This window comes from Acomys minous, assembly GCF_964271855.1.
Source record: "Acomys minous genome assembly, chromosome: 9".
Taxonomy (NCBI): domain Eukaryota; kingdom Metazoa; phylum Chordata; class Mammalia; order Rodentia; family Muridae; genus Acomys; species Acomys minous.
Window position 1 is genome coordinate 35,583,547 of NC_140490.1, and position 17,751 is coordinate 35,601,297.

Sequence of the window (17,751 nt, forward strand, 5' to 3'; positions counted from 1 at the left end):
CAAGGGGAGTGGAGGGGAGCTGACCACGGCTTCCCAAGGGGAGTGGAGGGGAGCTGACCACAGCTTCCCAAGGGCAGCCAAAAGTGCCCTTCAGGAGAGCCGACATCCTTGGGCCTAAAATTGAACCCTAAGTTTACTTTCTCTGCTTCTTTTCTCTTCTGACCCCTGGACAAGGGCTCAGCAAAAGCCATAGGCTGCTTCCATGTTGGGACAAGGGAGCAAAGAGAAGAGAAACTCCCAGCCACGTCACAGTGGTAAAGCAGGCACAATCTGCCTGCTGTGGCCAGAAGGGTGCTGATGCCATCACCCAGGGCAAGGTCCGTTCCTTCAGCCTAAGGTCACTGTTGGGAAGGCACAGGGACGTGCACCAAGAGGATGACAAAGATCACAGAGAACTCCATCCAACCAGGCCCGCATCCTGGGTAAGAATTCTGAGTTGGTGGGTAGTAACCACACCTAACTGATGTGCCAGCAATATCTGTACGAATCCATGTTCTGCTGGGAGTCACCACCATGGAACAATTATCTTACACTCCCTAAGGCCTTCCTAGGCACCAGGAGCAACATCTATTCTTCGAAAGCATATGTGTCCTCACTCAGTGCCACCAGCTGTGAGGAGCACTGGAAATGGAGCCAGGGATGATGCTAAATGAAGTCCCCTCATGAGGGGACTGCTCAGTTTACAGCTTTTAAAAACAAACAAGCATAATTCCAGCACTCGGGAGGCAGAGGCAGGCAGATTGCTGTGAGTTGGGAGGCCAGCCTGGTCTGCAATTGAGTCCAGGACAGCCAAGGCTACACAGAGAAACTCTTTCTTGAAAAAAGACCAAAACAAGGAAGAGGAAGAGGGAGGAGGAGGAAGAAAAAACAACAAAGACTACAAAGAAACAAACAAACAGTCTAGCTATAGCTGTGCTTTGGGTCTGGTTTGCCCCCCAAAGGCTCACATGGTGGGTGCTGTATCCTCAAGGCTGTGGGTTGAGCCTTTAAGAGGTGTGGCTCAGGGGTCTTAGGTCTTGGGGACTCATTCCATCTTTGGCACTGGCCTGCGGTCTCCTAAGAGTAGGTCAGGTCTTGTGAGACCGGACTAATGCCCCGAGAATGAGCTTTTGTAAGAAAGGCTGCCACCTCCGTGAGACTGTCCATCACATGCTGCTCACCACTATCACAAATGTTCCTGCCATTGCTGTCACACGTGCTCTGAGGCCCTCGGAAGAGCCAAGCAAGAGCCATGCTCTTGAGCCTCCAGAACTCTGAGCTAAGCCAATAAAGTCCTTCTCTATAAAGCGCCAGGGAAGTCTTAGGTACTTTGTCATAGTAACATAAAACAAACTGTCATTTAATTATTTCATTACATAGTTATTACACATTATATATAGTTATTCCAAATATTCTACAGTCTATGAAGAAAGCATGTGACGTGTATGAGAGAGAGAGAAAGGGGTGCTAAATGGTTTAGACAGGACCCCTCTGAGGTATGTATTCACTTATGCTGTCTCTCTCTTCTCCTCCCATCACCCCCCCCCCAGGTTGTCACTATGTAGCTTTAGCTAGCCTCGTAATCCAGATCCTCCTTTCTCAGCTAGGAGAGCAGAGGTTCACAGCCTTCCTGACGCTGCGACTCTCTACTACAGCTCCCCATGCTGTGGTGACCCTCAGGCATAATACTTCATTGCTCCTTCATAACTGTGATTTTGCTTCTGTTGTGAATCATAATGTAAGTACTTGTGTTTTCCAATGGTCTTAGGCGACCCCTATGATAGGATCATTCGACCCCCAAAGGGGTCATGACCCACAGGCTGAGAACCACTGCTATTGGAGCTGACCCTTGAACTGAGATGTGAAAGCTGTTCAGGCTGAAAATGGAGGGGCTCCAGGACACGGACACACACACACACACACACACACACACACACACACACACACACACGCGCTCTAAGGCTGGACTCTAAGGCTGGAGCATGAGATCAGAGGATGGCTTTAAACTTCATCTCAGCAGCAGAGGTTGCTCTTTAAAGAGATTTAGGGGAAGGCAAATGTGATCCCATTGGCACTTTGTGAAGATGATTACTCTCTCTAACGTGAAGTTCACATGTTAAGCTTTCGCCTTGCTCCAGGAGTTGTAAGCACCCTGGACAGTCTCTCTAAATCCTCACTGCATTAGGCCATTTCTAGTGGCATCTGCCTAAAGTGGCACAGACAGTGAGGTGGGCAGATGTCACTCAGTGCACACATGACTATGCCACCTGACCATCACAGTTGCCTTCTGTGAGTTTAGGGTGGGCCCAGAGCTCAGAAAAAAACAAGTAAGGGTGAGCTTAGTAAACAGTAGGTCCCAGAGGCTAAAATAATCTAGATTGTACGGAGGCTAGACGCTTCCAGGACTAGGCCTAGGTTAGCAGGAGGAGGCAGTTAGCCTCCCAGACAACAATTGAGTTAGGAGAATAAACTTAATTTCATGTCCCCTTACGCTGTCACCATGTGACATTGCCCACTAGTTCAACTGTGTTTCCAGGTCTCTTAGAGCAACACATTCCCGGGCTTCCGAGGGCTTACAGAGGTGCTTCCAACGTCTTCATTAGTCACTTCCTGTGTCTGAGTAGATTATAGCACTTAATTACATGTCACTTACCAAACTTGGTTTTAAATGGGTCTTAGTTGTTTTCAAAAATTAAATCAGACTCCTAATTATGAAGATGACCTATCAACAAAGAATATGGGCTAGAAATGCTTAAAATGAATGTTGAAATCTGTTCAATATAAGGCTCTAACCCTGTGGTGGTTTGAATAAGAATGCCCCAGGATCACATGTTGGGAGTGCCTACTCATCAGGGAGTGGCACTATTTGAGAAGGATTGGGAGGTGTGGCCTTGTTGGAGAAGTGTGTCACTGGGGAAGGGCTTTGAGGTCTCAGATGCTCAAGCCAAGCCCAGTCAGTGTCCCTCTTACTCTGCATTCTGCAGATCCAAGGGTACAGCTCTGCCCCTCTCCAGCTCTATGCCTGCCTGTGTGCTCCCACACACTCCCTGCCGTGACGACAATAGACCAAATAAACCTCTGAAACTGTTAAGCCAGCCCCAGTTAGATGCTTTCTTTCACAAAAGTTGCTGTAGTCGTGGTGTCTCTTCACAGCAATAGAACACTGACTGACTAAAAGCCATGGAGATGGGAGCGGGGATGGGGGGGGGGCAGAGGTGGGGGGTGGATGGGGAAGAACTTGCCTCTAAGCCTCATGGCTTGAGTTTGATCCCTAGAACATATGGTGGAAAGAGAAAACCAACTCCTGAGAGTTGTTCTCTGATGGCTACCATCATGTGCACAAGTGAATAATTGTAAGAGAGAAAGAAAGGAAGGGGATTGCAATGTTGCTCTTACCAGCCCTGAGCATGTATGCTTACACACTCCTACCTTGGCCTTCCAGTTTTCTTTTCTTTTCTTTTGTTTAATTCTACAACCATACAGGAACATTGTCCTTGTTTGAATGCTAAAGGCCCAGACACAGGGTTTTGTACAAGGGAGGTAAGATGTCTACCACGAGATGCATCTTGGAACCCTGCTCAAAACCTGCTACATCTTGGAAAACGCAGACTTCCAAAGTAAGCATAGCTTCCCCAGCTTGGCTGAAGAATACTTGGCAATAATAATTGTATCACAGCAGACATTTGCCATTCGTGCGCATGATCTTACATCCAAGTGTTCTCGCTCACAGCCCACTCGCATGGAGTCACCTCACTCATTTTATAAGCCCGCTATTTATTCACTGGATATCTGCAATCAAACCTAAGGGTTACTGCTTCATTCTGTCCTTACTGAACAGGAATGACTTACTCAGTATGGAAGGAGGGAGAGAGGCAAACAAAACCAGTTGTTGTCATTCATCATATACTCAATATTAAGAGAAAATACTACTACAATAAGCATAGATACTGTGTTAAGATATCTTAACTCTGTATGATAAATGTGTAAAAAGTAACAGAGCTCATTGTCTATAATTGCCAAGATTTTCTCTTCCCTCAAATTTTGCTGCGATTTGAATGTGGAATAGAAGTGGGTCCCTGGAAGTGATCACGGTCACCTTGGGACTCAGTAGCCCTGGACCCACTTCCTGTCACTCTCTGCTTCCTGGGTGTGTATTCAATGTGACCAGCCAGCCCCAAACTCTTTCCACCACGCCTTCCCTGACAGCTGCCATGTTATCCCCCAACAAGCTAGAGTAGGCCACCAGTCGCCTAGAAGCCAACTCAAAGAGCCAAACTAATAGTCAAAAGTAGAAAAGAGGGGAGGTTCACTCAACGTGTCCACACTAGGAAAAGGAACAAAGGGACCCAAGCAAGCCTACAAATCCATCTCTGGGCTCTTAACTGGAGGAATTCAGATGCGGGAATCTGCTGGTTAGTCTTATGTCCACCTGACACAGCTCGAGTCATCTGAGAGGAGGGAGCCTCAGTTAAGAAAATGTCTCCAGATCAGGCTGCAGGAAGCCTGTAGGGCATTTTCTTAATTAGTGATCGATTGGAAAGCACCCGGCCCATTGGGGTGGTGAACTACCCAGGCTGGCGATCCTGGGTTCTATAAGAAAGCAGCCTGAGAAAGCCAGTAAGCAGCACCTCTCTGTGGCCTCTGCATCAGCTCCTGCCTCCAGCTTCCTGCCCTGTTAATGATTCTGCCCTGACTTCCTTGCCAGATAAATGCTCTCTTCCCCAGGTTGCCTTGACCATGGTGTTTCCTCACAGCAATGACAATCCTAACTAGGACAGCGGAGTCAGGCGGGCCACTGAGAAAGATAAAGTGGGCAGCAAGGGGCGTATTAGAAAAGTAATTCCCACCATGCTGCTTCTCTGTCTACAGGCAACAGTGTGGCTAAGGAGAGGAAATGGAGGTCCTTTTGGCAGAAGTGGGAAGTCTATTCCTACAGCTCACTAAGGATGGGGCTAGGTGCACAGCAGGAGCCTCTAGCCAGCTCTGACTTCCAGGCAGGGACAGAGAACAGGGTACCACCAATATGACCTAGGTGAGGAATGTGGGCCCCCAGAAGTCTGTTAAGTAGATAGTCACAGTGTGTCCCAGCAAGGTGCCCCTCGTGTCTGTAAAGGGGGAAAGACTGCTGAAAGTGCTGTGCCAACCCCAACAGTGGCTGAATCCTACCAGCCACATTCTCCTACTGACCTGTGTGTGGGGCTTAAATAGAAGGCAGAAGAAGACTTGCCTCCAGCAAATCTTGGCCCCGCCCACCCCCACCCCAGTCTCAGCTCCAAGTGTCTCTTTCACCGGTGGGCTGATAAGTTAAACACAGTTCTCTCTGGTACAATTTCCTCCCCTGGCTGCCCTTGGGGCTTCAGCCTCCTTAGAGGTCACTCCCAGCAAATCCTAATTTCCTTGGGGTCTCCTCTGTTAGCCAAAAGGGTGGACACAAGTCAGGCCAGGTACGATGTCTTCCTCATCCGGCATCCCTTCACCCCAAAGCTGTTTTGGTTGGCCTCTTCTAGTGCAACAGCAGCAAAAGAAGCAAGACAAGCTCCTACCTTGAAATCCTTTAGGTCTATGCATTTTGTTAAATAATGGTAAGGCGTCCTCTTTTTATCACCCCATCACCCCCACCCTGCAAACACAGCTTTTTAGTCGGCTCAGGGATGACACTTCATTGAATTCCCACAGGATAAAGACCAGCACCATGGGACCAACATCAACGAACGCTCTCAGCCACCTCAAGCTTTCTCCTGGTCACAGCCCTCCCTGAGAACTCTCCTGGGCTGAGAACACCCAAGTTTTACTTTGCCTACTTCAAGCTTCCTGTAAATGAGACTCTACCCATTCCTCATTAACCTGCTCCCTGTGGCTGTTGTGTTTCTAGAAAGTACCTGTCTTGCAGAGTTGCAATTTGTTTGCATTGTTGCATTACATTCCATTGTATGCATAAAATGCAATTTCTTCCTTCATTGTATTCTTTTCATAACATGCTAAAAAATATTACATGTTGTTTTTCTGAAATTCAAATTAACCAAGCCTCTCATATTCTGAGTGCTCTAACCCTGGCAACACTTTAGTTTGCAGAACGGCTTACTCTGAATTTTTCTTTTTCTTTAAGAGCAAAACCATGTACTGTGATACATTTGTAAATGTACCTATGAAATAAAAACGAAGATTTACAGCCATCTGATTCATCTGAACACCGTGGACAGAAAAACTGGTTTATTCCCGAGTGCCTCCTCCTCTGGGAGGGGACAGGTCCACTTTACAAAATGAATTATGTCTTTTTGCATTTATTAAATCAACCGGAACATGGACAGGCCTTCTCTCTATTTTTGATGTGCAAATGGCCTCAACTGTGTTAATAGTGTGCTTACAAACACAGAAGTTGTAACAATGTTTAGTGTTTCTAGAAAGTCCTTTTATTCTTCAAAGTATATTACAAATTACAAATTAATTAAGTCTACCTCTACCCCAGGGAAGAAAGAATTACTTATTTTTAAAGCTCAGATTCCCTGAAGCCAAGTGTGAGCCAACTGGCTGCCAGCCATGGAGTAACTTTCAGTCTGCAGCTCTGGGCTCCAGCTCCAGCAAGATCAAAGAGTCGCTCTGCCTCTTCCTCCCAGGACTGCTGGGAATCTCCTTCCCATCCAAAACTACAGAGGGTGAGGGGTCACGGGTTGGGGGAGCTCTGAACTGTTAGCAAAAAACGCTAATCTCAGCCCCGGCTGGGCTCTGGGTTTCTCTGGTTATAAAAACGCCCTTTATTTTTAAAGGGCTCAAGGATCAGGCAACTGATAGCAACTGGGAAAACACTGGATAATGAAACTCCCATAAAGTCTGGTTTACGTTCGAAGATGACGCTCCCCTCCCCCACGTGGCTTGCTGAGGGTGTTCAGAACCAGGATCATCCCTCTGCTGTCTTCTAAACTGAATCGGTCTGTAGCTGTCCTTTTTTTTTTTTTTCCTAGTCACAAAAAATCTGGCATGCTAGAAGAGGTAGCCACAAGCGAAGCACCTTAGCTGTACGGTGAAACACATTGTTTTATACAATTGATATATGCTACTAAAAATAAGTGCTGAAAGCCGAAATGTTAGCAGGGAAGAATGCGTGTTCTAAAATGGCTACAGTCCAGCCTAGGCCAGAAACTGAGGCTTAGCACCCTGTCGAAGGACAGCTGGGAAGGCTCTAGGGGAAATCTCACTCTGACTCGACGTTTTTTCCTCAAATATTAAACAATGCTTTACAAAGCCTTTCTCCACAGTGCTTACAGGAACACAACTTTTGTTGCTTCTCAGAGCAGCCTTCCCCCAATTTCCTTAGTAACTCCAGATCTTTCTCCATCAGATTGCTCACATTTTTTTTTCTTTGATGCTCCCACCCTTCCACGTTCTTTTACACTGGATACACTCTTTAAAAACAAGCACACACCACCAGAATGGAGCTGGTAACAAGACGGAAGAAGCTAGTGACTGCTGGGAGATTTGTCCCTGGAGCTCTATGGTCTTCTGCACAGGAAAGGGCAGAATCCTAGAGGGAGGGGGCATGTACATATTTCCAGACAGATTCTAACTCTGACTACAAGGCATAACCTGAAGTAACACTAACTGTGGGCTCGGTACACGAGGCCACACACACTCTGGTGGAGCACTGACTACCTCACCGTTGGACCAGCGACCTCCAATAGTCTCACCATGGACACTAACTTATGCCACAAAGAGGCAGAAGGCCTGAGTGGCCAGTCCCTTCTACAGAGCCCTTGGGAGTTCCTGCCCAGCGATAGTGCCCACTTCAGAGGCTACAGCCTAAAGTATATGCCCAGGAGAATAACCTGGAGCTGAGGGTAGACATTGTGCCACCCCCGAGCTCCATGGATCTCCCCCTGACCTGCCAGAAGCCCTTCCAAAGACTCTCGGTCTCTCCTATAGGTGGATACCAAGACAAAGAATACAAAGATCTGAAGACTTGGATAAACAAGGTCCAAGATGTTTTTGAATTTGCAGGGCATCCTGTAGGGAAGGCAGACCCCAGGGTTTCCGCTGAGTGACTCCCCAACCACTGATAAAACCAGTCTCACACATGTCTCACCAGCCAGATCCCCAGGGCCAGGACCGCTCCTCATCAGTTAAGATGATACATGGGTCTCAGCCTGTGCCAGGGCCTGGCACAAAGCCAGCTTGGATGGTGGGAAGCATCACGGGGACCACAAGCAGCTGAGCCACAGCCACGCAGGTCTCCCACAGAAGCTGTGGGGTATGGGAGCACATTCCTGCAATCCCAGCACTAAGCAGGCTTGGGTACAACCAGGGATTTGAAGCCAACCAGAGCAATGTGCAAAGCCACAAGGGGAGGTGGGAAAGAACAACTGAACCCAGGAAAACCATAAAGGTGGACTGTAGACACACGAGCCAATCAAAGGGAAGGGTGTGCCGGACTTGTGTGTGAAAGGGTTTCCTGATCCCAGTGAGGCGGGGCTAGATAGCAACCCCAAAAGCACCCGGCATCTGTTGTTAATACCCCTTAGTATCCCCCCTTGCAAGGGCTGGAAGCCAGAGTGTTTCAGATTCCAGATTTGCTTGGATTCTGGAATATCTGCATAGGTAACAAGCTGTCTTGGGAACCGGACCCAAGCAGAGGCAGGAAAATCACTTATGTCTCGTTTGCAATTTATGCACATAGCCTAGAGGTAATTTGCTGCAATATTTGCAGCACACCTGCGTTTTAGCTGAGACCAGTCACGCGGGGGACTCTGTTGAATTTCCACTGCAGTATCATGCGGCTGCTCAAAATGTCTTAGGTTTTAGACTTGCAGGTTTGGACGACTCCTGTAACCCACTTCCCAGTCCTCATTTGTGAGCGCAGTAATTCTTACTTCTTCCTCCGTTTTCCACTAGAAGACTGCGCTCAGGAACTCCTCAAGAGTATTTGTTCATATATGAACCGGAGAAATAGACCAATTTCAGCCACAGTTCAGCATGCATCAGGTTAACAAACTCCACTAGCTCTGTCTGGACAAAGAGCATGCTAGGCACTTTGCATTTTTGACAGGGGGTTTTGAAATGACAGTCAGGCACAGAGCCAGCACTTAGGTGTGAGGAGAAAGGAGCATTCTCATGGAGGACAGACTGTGAGGCATATCACTGCTCACCTACTGAAACCTACAGGGAGCCCAGGTCAGCTGAGACAACCAGCAAAGAATAACAATTAGAGCCGATGGGAAAGTCATGAGACTGAAGAAAGATTACGTCAAGTGCTGAGTTGAACGTATGGTTCGATCTTTTGGGATGTTTCCGAGGGACTGTACACAATCGGACAAAAGCCAACAGATGATTCTGGCAAAGGACACAGGGGTGGGCAGAGCTCAAGGGGAGAAACAGGATGACCGAGTGTATTTGTTTCCAATCAAGAACTGTGCTAATGGGAAATGCATGGAAGAGCAGGCACCCCTGAGACCATCAGAAAGCAGATTTCTTTTCTTACTCTCAAGTGTTCTGTGGAGACATCTCTTCCTGTGACCTCAGGTGAAAATGAAAATTTAGTCAGCTCTTTAATTTTCTGTTCCCTTTTATGAAATACAAATTCAAGCTATCGTGGTAGTCTTGGTTTCAGATCAAAATATCCAGGGTCATGTAATGGTTAAAGCTTTCATCTTAATTTTGCCCCAGAGTGTGTGTCTATGTCCCTCACAGTCCTGATCCTCCTGGCCCTGTTCTCCCAAGCTCCAGGCTCACCATACCACACTACTCCTGGCTCTTGCTTTATGTCCACCAAAGATGATGAAGGAGTAGATGAAGCTAATGAAATCCCTCTGCTAGTCAAGGCTTGGAGTGAGGTAAGGAAAGGGGGCTTCAGCCAAGCACTCTCCCTGGTTCATGTTCTAGACTCTTGACACTGTCGGCATTGGACTTGATGGCTATCTAAAACAACTGCCCCCCGCCCCCAGGGCAGGAGGAAGTTCTCCTGAAAGGCAACAGCACACCGTGGACCAAACCTGTTCCACATCTGGATTTACAGTGGCGTTAACCACAAGTTCACTAGATCCACACACAGTAGGCTTTCCAGTGTGTCCCTTTCAAGTCGGCTTGCCTGGGCTTGAGATGATGAGCAGGCACCTTGCAGCTGGGAAAGGACTTAGTGCACAGGTGGCCCCAAACCCTCCCTTCAAGCTCACTAGTCTGGTTCTGTGATAACATTGATGTGGGTAAGAGGACAGAGGAGTAACAAAATCAAGGCCTGCCCAAGTCCTTCAAACCTTCTGCATCTTCACTGTGGATGGGTGGCTAGATAGACAGATGGAAAATAGATGACTGACAGATAGATGGTAGACAGATAGGCAGACAGATGATATAGATAGGAAGTAGATGATAGGGAGATAGATGATAGGTGAACAAATGATTGATGGATGATAGGTAGATTGATAGGTTATAGGTAGATGGTGACAGATAAATAAATACTGTCCATCCTGTACAACATAGACAATATACAGGGTAGTGTTTGGCTAGGGTTTCTAGTTCAATATACCTTGTGAACTAATTTCTTCAAAACACAATGCTGAAAATCCCAGCACTCAGGAGGCAGAGGCAGGCAGATCGCTGTGAGTTCGAGGCCAGCCTGGTCTACAAAGTGAGTCCAGGATAGTCAAGGCTACACAGAGAAACCCTGTCTCGGAAAACACACACACACACACACACACACACACACACACACACACACACACCATTGAGGCTGATTTTGGCTGCAGTTGCATCAACTTCTGGTGACGGGCAGAAGAAAAGCATGCTGTGAAAAATGCTAAGACAACGTCCCATGTGCCATCAGGACACCAACGTATGTCCTCGTGGGGTGAAAGAAGAAACTAGCTTAACTCCTCAGACCATCACCAAGTATATATAATATGCCACCAGTGGGGCCAGGGATCATCAAACACTGTTGGAGAGCCCCCAGGCCAAGTCTGTCATCTCTGATACCGGAAATCCCCAAAACACCTTCTTTCACCCTCCAATTCGCAAACACTGAACACAGGTTCACAGGCCCAGCTGCTTTCAGCACAGGTAAACAGGGCTCTCAGAACAGTCGCTGGGGGCCAACAGAAGGATCAGCATCACTAGCGACCACAAACACCAGTGAAGGCAAAGGTTCTTACAGCCTCGGACGCCCTTCTGAAGCCAGCCAGAAGTACTGGTGTTCTGAGCGCCCAGCTTGTATTGCTGATGGCAAGGCTCCCTAAGCCAATGGTGGCTCCTGAGGCAGTGTAGGACATTAAACATGAACAGGTAATTATCCTAGGAGGGAAAAAAAAAAAAAAAAAAAACCTCATGAGGTTTCCATGTAAGTTCACCTCCAAATTCCAAAATAGCAGCAAGTTGGCCTCATCCACCATGGGACTGAACCCCAGCCTGAACGTTCATCTGCTCCTGCTGTGGCTGGCCAGTCAGTATCACTTGTCACTTATTGAGAACTACGGTAGCTTCCCAGTGTTCCTGAATTGCCTCTGAAAGCCCCAGAAATACCCAGCAATGCCTCGTGAGTCTTCAAGATACATGGAAAGTCTCTTTCCAAAGAAAAGCGAAGTCAAGGAAAAAAAAATCATGTTCATGAGAGAAAAGTGCAAACAAGAATGTTTCAACAGCCTCAACTCAGTCATCCCAAGACAAAACTCACACATGAAAATTTTGGTGTGAATATCCGTACATAGTCATGTGTGAACACACATACCTTTATGATTACGGGGTTCCTATGTCTTTGGAAGGGGGGGATGAGCTTGTTCTGATACAATTAATTCTTAGTACAGGACCAAAGCACATATAACCACCTGATTACAGCCCAGGCCTGTGGCGAGGAACGGAAGCCGCCTCACACACATGAAATGCCACCCCCACTGAAGGAGAGGGGAAGCAACATTAATTCAATGACTGACAAGGTTGGTTGGCTCTGTCTTGTGGCGTTCCTGTCACCTCCAGGTCCTTTTATCCTCCCTACGCTTCTCCCAATGTTTGGCTGTGAGTCTCAGCATGTTTCAATCGGCTGCTGGGTGGAACCTCTCAGGACAGCTATGCTAGGCTCCTGTCTGCAAGCTTAGAGTATCCTTAATAGTGTCAGGAGTTGGCTCTCTCCCGTGGGGAGGGTCTCAGGTTGAGCCAGGCACTGGTTGGACATCCCCTCAATCTCTATTCTATCTTTATCCCTGCCCAGAAGGGCTTGCGGAGACTGAAGCACCAACCAAGAGCCATGCATACACTGGACCTAGGTACCCTACACAGATGTAGCCAATGGGCAGCTCAGGCTTCATGTGGGTTCCCTAGTGAAGGGAACAGGGGCTGTCTCTGACATGGACTCCCTTGCCTGCTTTTTTAAAATCACTTCCCCCTGACAGGACTGCCTTGCCAGGCCACAGAGAAAGAGGACACGCTCAGTCCTGATATGACTTGATGAGCTGGGGTGGCTTAGTGAGGGGAGCTCCCCTTTTGTAAGGAATAGGGGAGGAGAAGGGGGGAAGATGGAGGGAGGGTGGGACCAGAAGGAGAGGAGGGAGGGGGCTACAATAGGGATGTAAAGTGAATAAATAAGTAAATAAGCAAGCAGTTGGGTTTGGTTTGGTTTGGTTTTGTTTTGTTTTTTATGACTAACAAGGTGACCTGAGCAATAGTAGCTTACCCAGGACAGCATGCCGACTCCCACTGTAAGCCTGCCCATCCCTTCCTCCTCCTACAAAAGTAACACCTGCTCTTCCCACTAGAGAAGTGAGCACATTGAGTACCCACTTGGACAGCGAGTTCTGTTTGCTACTACAAAACTGTCTTCATGTGTAATGCAAACCTCAGCTCCTGTTAAAACCAGCTTAACCCCATGGAGACTCTCCTTGGGGAGATGCAAAAGCCACCCTCAGGTGGTCATGGGGCTCTCACGATGTCTAGCCCTATACAAACCAGAAAGTATTCCAGAACCAGGCTAAGTCTCTCTAAGCAACAGCTAGAGGCTAGGCTAGCTATGCACTGATTAATGCTTCCTTTATCTCTGAGTGCTGAGGATTTCTGTTTGGGAACAGCTGAGGCTTCAACACGACCACACCCAACCAGTGCCTCTCCGTCAGACTCGATGCACCTGGGCCTTCCCTCACAGAGAGACAGAGACACAGAGAGAGACAGATTTAGAGACAAAAATAGACTGACCCTCCTGGCAACTTCACATGTGTCTGAAAAACACTATCCCATTTGCTCCTCATGGGAGGCTGCTGCCGCCATCTCTCCTTGTCATAGATGACAGGTCAGAGGTTCAGAAGGGCTAAGAAACTGGCAGAACACCATTCAGCAGGTATATAGCCAACACTTAGAAACCAAAATTTTCTCGTTTTGCTGCTGTTTTATTGTTTATCAAATAACTTACAACGTGGGGTTTTGAAGCACCGTCCTCAGCAAACCCAGAAACCAACCCATCTCAATGTCCGCTGAGGTGTTCTAGAGAAAAGATTCTAACACAGACAACACAAATACCACCTTATCTAAGCTCAGGAGTTAATCTCTGAGGATAAGAGAAAAGACTTTGGAAGCACACAGAGTCCTACCTACGCTCACCTCTGGCCAGAGTTAGCAATCCTCCCTTTATTAGACAATTACAAAGTTACACACTTTCCCGGACCATCTGGAGTCAGTCCTTTGTGGTGGGGGCAGGGAGCCAGCATTATCTCACAGCTGAAGCAGGCTGTGGAAATTCCCAAGGTCTTAACCCTCTGCCCCTGGTTTTCTCCACATATGGCAGGCATTGAGCAGCAACAGTGCTGAGAACCAGGAAGGCAACCCTGAGGGCCCTTGCAGGCTGCATCCCAAGAATTAGGACTCAAAGGTCACAGCGAGCCATAAAACCTGAGCATCCCAGGAATAGGAAATGATGGGCCTAAATCAACCTGGTGCCTCTCACAGCCCGCCCCTCCCCCCCAACTCTCTGCAACTGATAGTTTTCTGCTTTGGAAAGAGGTGGACTCTTGTCCATCCACCAAGCTGCTTGAACACACTGTTCAGCTGTGATGTTCTTTCACGGAGAAGCTCTCAGGGAGGAGTGGGGGAAAAAAAACTCACATCTGGACAGCACATCTTCAAAATGCAGTGCAAGAGAATGCTCCCCGTGGGACATAAACATATTTATGATCCCTAAGTTACAGTTGGGTAAAGCAAGCTAGGGAAAACCTGAATCTCCTTGCAAACTAAATTAGCTAAATGTGTGTATCTGGGGAGAGAGCAAACAGCACAGGCACGGTACTCATAAACCTTCTGGAACATTCCAGGGTTGTTTTCTAGAGAAAAAAGAGTGCAGATGGGTCTGAAAAACAGGGGGTTCTAGTTTCCCTTTTTAAAGCGGGCCTGGCCTCATTTGTTTTTTTCAGCTCTGCCTAAATTCCTCTTTGGGTCTGGAGTTGCAGGATAAGTACCAAATGTCTGGGCAGAGTGAGGCGACGCTCCATGGAGGCCGCTTCTTCCTGTTTCTTATTTAAGGCACCAGTAATTAATCTGAGCTGTATTTCTCAGGCATGGAGAAGGCAGGTTCTAAAAGTCTTCCCTTCCTTCCCTCCTGCCTCACCCCACCCCACCCCGCCCCCACCCCCACGCTTTAAGGAGCTGCATTTGCTGATGGCTGTCGCTCAGCTGTAGGCTGTCTGGGCTCTGAGGTACAGGCAGCAGGAAGTAATTTGCTGATGATTTATTCTCCGAGAACAAAGATCGGAACACAATAGTGATTTTGTTAATAGTATAAAGAGAAATTTTCTGAATATAAATCACATTGCCGTGTGTTTCTAGGTTAAGTGTCCATAAGGTTCCAATTTAGGACAAAAAAAAAAAGTCACACAGCAACCTCATGTTGATATGAAACTAGTTGAATTTCATTCAATAAAATCATCAACCATCAGTTGACTAAACCAAAAATGTTGTTAAAGCAAATACTGAGGTATTTTGAAGAAAAAAATACAAGGGGGTAAAAAAAAGCCCAAGATCTCTCCTAAAGCGCTCAAGCCATGCCAATTTATAGACAGCTTGACATTTAATAGTACATTTCTAATGATCTTTATTAAAATCTCCTTCCAGCCAAAGGGCTGTAGGTAACAGTCTTCTTTAGCAAAGAATGGAAAAAAAGAAAAAGGTCCGTTTTCTATACTCCTTTCAATTATTTCCTTAAAAATTAATTTTTAAGGACAACTAAAGTAAAAGAATCTGAGCTCATTCCTTCCTTAGCATAACAGAGCACAGCAGGAGCACATTAGCCTGCGCTGCCCTCAAGGAGTTCGCAGAGCAGTGGGGGAAAGTGGCCTGGCAGCACTTAGAACACAATATGCGAGCGTTGTCACCAGGCCCAAATGCTCCCCAAACAATTCCAGCCGTGACCGGTTTTTACAGCTCCGGCTCGGAAGACTAAGGAAGCTAATAGTAGCGTGCCCATCCATGTACAGGAGACACAGGAGTCCACTACCATGGCTGAACATTAGTCACCCTTGCTTCCACACCTCACAGCACTGCCCTTCCATTTCACACACAAAGAATGCCTAGGCTGTGTGTTTTTTTTTTTTTAACTCACACAGCTATTGGGCAGGAAAGTCACTGCTGAGCCCTTCCTGGCTTCTGTGCAGATTTAACCAAACCTAGTTGTTCTCTATTCTTAATGACAGATACCACTGACTAGTAAGTTATAAAGAAAGGAGGCACATGGGTCTGCTCCAGGGTCAAAGGAGACAGAGTCGTGTGGGTGGAGTCCTGAAGGGAGGCCATGTGTGACCCAGTGAGACACAGGGAGGCTGCCTGTCTGCCTCCTTCTGGTCTCCCTGTCCTCACAGAAAACCCACCAAGATCCAATCATGGGAGCTGCGCTTCATCCCCAACCACATCCCAAAGTTCCCAGCATTGGAGACCACAGTTTGCATGAATTTTCTACCCTCTTAATTGCTCATAAGAGGAGATGAACATCAACAAGATGGGGCAAATTGACTCAAAGCGGAGCATAAGATTCCACTAAACTTCACTAACCCTTTTAATCTCCTTAGAGAGTTCTCGGCGTAATTTGCTTTTGGAAAATGATCTCTTTACTCAGCCATAACATGAATTATAATAATTACACAGTTTTAGGACTTAAGACCCTGCTTGACTACGAAAGCTACAAGAGCTTCCACACGTTTTCGAAGCACCTGAGACAGCTTTTACCTTCTCATAATCAAGGAGCAACACTGACTGACGCGCTCACTTCAGTGAGTCTGAACGCTCACTGGAGTTACACAGACTCGTAAACACGTCGTTGTCGACACCATCAGGTCTACTGGAGAAGTCTGGAAGCTGATGGGCTGAGGTTTGGTCACTTGACTCGGAAATGAATTCAGCTAAGCAGCTGGTTCCCGTGTTTTAGTGAAGCAACCCTGTCTTAACTGGGCTCCCCACCTTCTCGCGGTAACCCTAACTTACAGGCAAACTGGTACCTATGAGCTCATCCTTGCTGTCTAGCCTCAGAATTGTGCCACTATCTACTTGAGCCCCCCACCCCCACCCCCTGCCTGCACCCCAGCACACGCTATACGTTAAAGGTCACCTGGTCTGTTTCTCTGCCGCAGACACACACCAGAACTGAAGGCGGCTTGGGGGACTTACAGACTACAGCCCGTCACGACAGGAACGCAAGCAGGAACCGAGAGGCAGGATATGAAGCAGAGACTGCAGAGGAGGCTGTTTGCTGCTGGCTTGCTGCGGATCCGGGATCAGCTAACTTTCTTTTTTATACAACTAGGACCACCTGCCTGGAGGGGCGTTGTACCATCCACAGTGGGCGGGGCCCTCCTCCATCCATTTAGCAATCAAAAGAATGCTGCACAGCCTTGTCTACAGAGTACTCTAACTGAGGCACTGCCTCAGGTGAAGGTCCCTCTTGACAGGTGTCTCTAGTTTGTGTCAAGTAGCAAAAGCTAGCCAGCACAACTCGGCGGGATAATAGACAGTACGTGGATTTGTGTTTGTTTTGGGTGTATTAAGAGATATTTACAGTTGGGGCTCTTCAGTACTGTAAAATATTCTCAATTGCTGTGGTTTGGACCCAGGCTCTCCCAAACCTCAGGTGTTGAGGCTTATCTCACTACTGAAGTGTTGCAGACTTTGAGGAGGAGCCACGAGAAATTTTAGGTCCCTGGGGATATTTTTACTGAAGGGACCCTCGGGACTCCCCGTCTCTTCCTGTTCGTGGCTCATTCCAGGCCACGGAATTAGTGACCTGCCTTCAGCACACAGTCCTGCCGTCACGGACTCTCTCAACAGGCAGCAACAGCCCCGCCAGCCGTGGGCTGAAACCCCCAAGGCTTCCAACCAGAATTCCTCTTTAACCTTGGATATGTGATGGCTGTGAGAAAAAAAAAAAAAAAAAAACCCTGCCTAAACACAATATGTAAACATAGAACTACCGCTGATGGCTGCAAACATTTTGGTTTGGGTTTGGGTTTTGGTTTGTCTTTGTAGCTCTAGGCTGTCCTGCAACTTGCTCTGTAGATCAGGCTGGCCGAGAACTCAGAGATCCACCTGCCTCCGCCTCCCCTGAGTGCTAGGATCACAGGCATGTACCACCACACCCAGCTTTTTTTTTTTTAAGATTTATTTTTTATTTAGGAATATGCCTGTGTGAATTTATGTGTATCATGTGCATGCCTGGTGCCCAACAAACCAGAAGTTGACTCCTGTAGGTGCTGGGAACTGAACTTGGGTCTTCTGCAAGAACAGCATTTGTTCTTAGCTGCTGAGACATCTCTCTAGCTAAACAATTTTTATAAT

At 47.4% G+C, this 17,751-nt stretch overlaps 1 long non-coding RNA gene across 1 annotated transcript in view; it reads right to left on the minus strand.

Annotated features, from left to right (window-relative positions):
- Positions 1–16,704, minus strand: part of LOC311605391 — a 109,296-nt gene extending 92,592 nt beyond the window's left edge. Inside the window, exon 1 of the long non-coding RNA XR_014781920.1 lies at positions 16,588–16,704. This is a non-coding gene — a long non-coding RNA (uncharacterized lncRNA). The remainder of the gene's footprint in view (positions 1–16,587) is intronic.
- Positions 16,705–17,751: the final 1,047 nt, after the last annotated feature.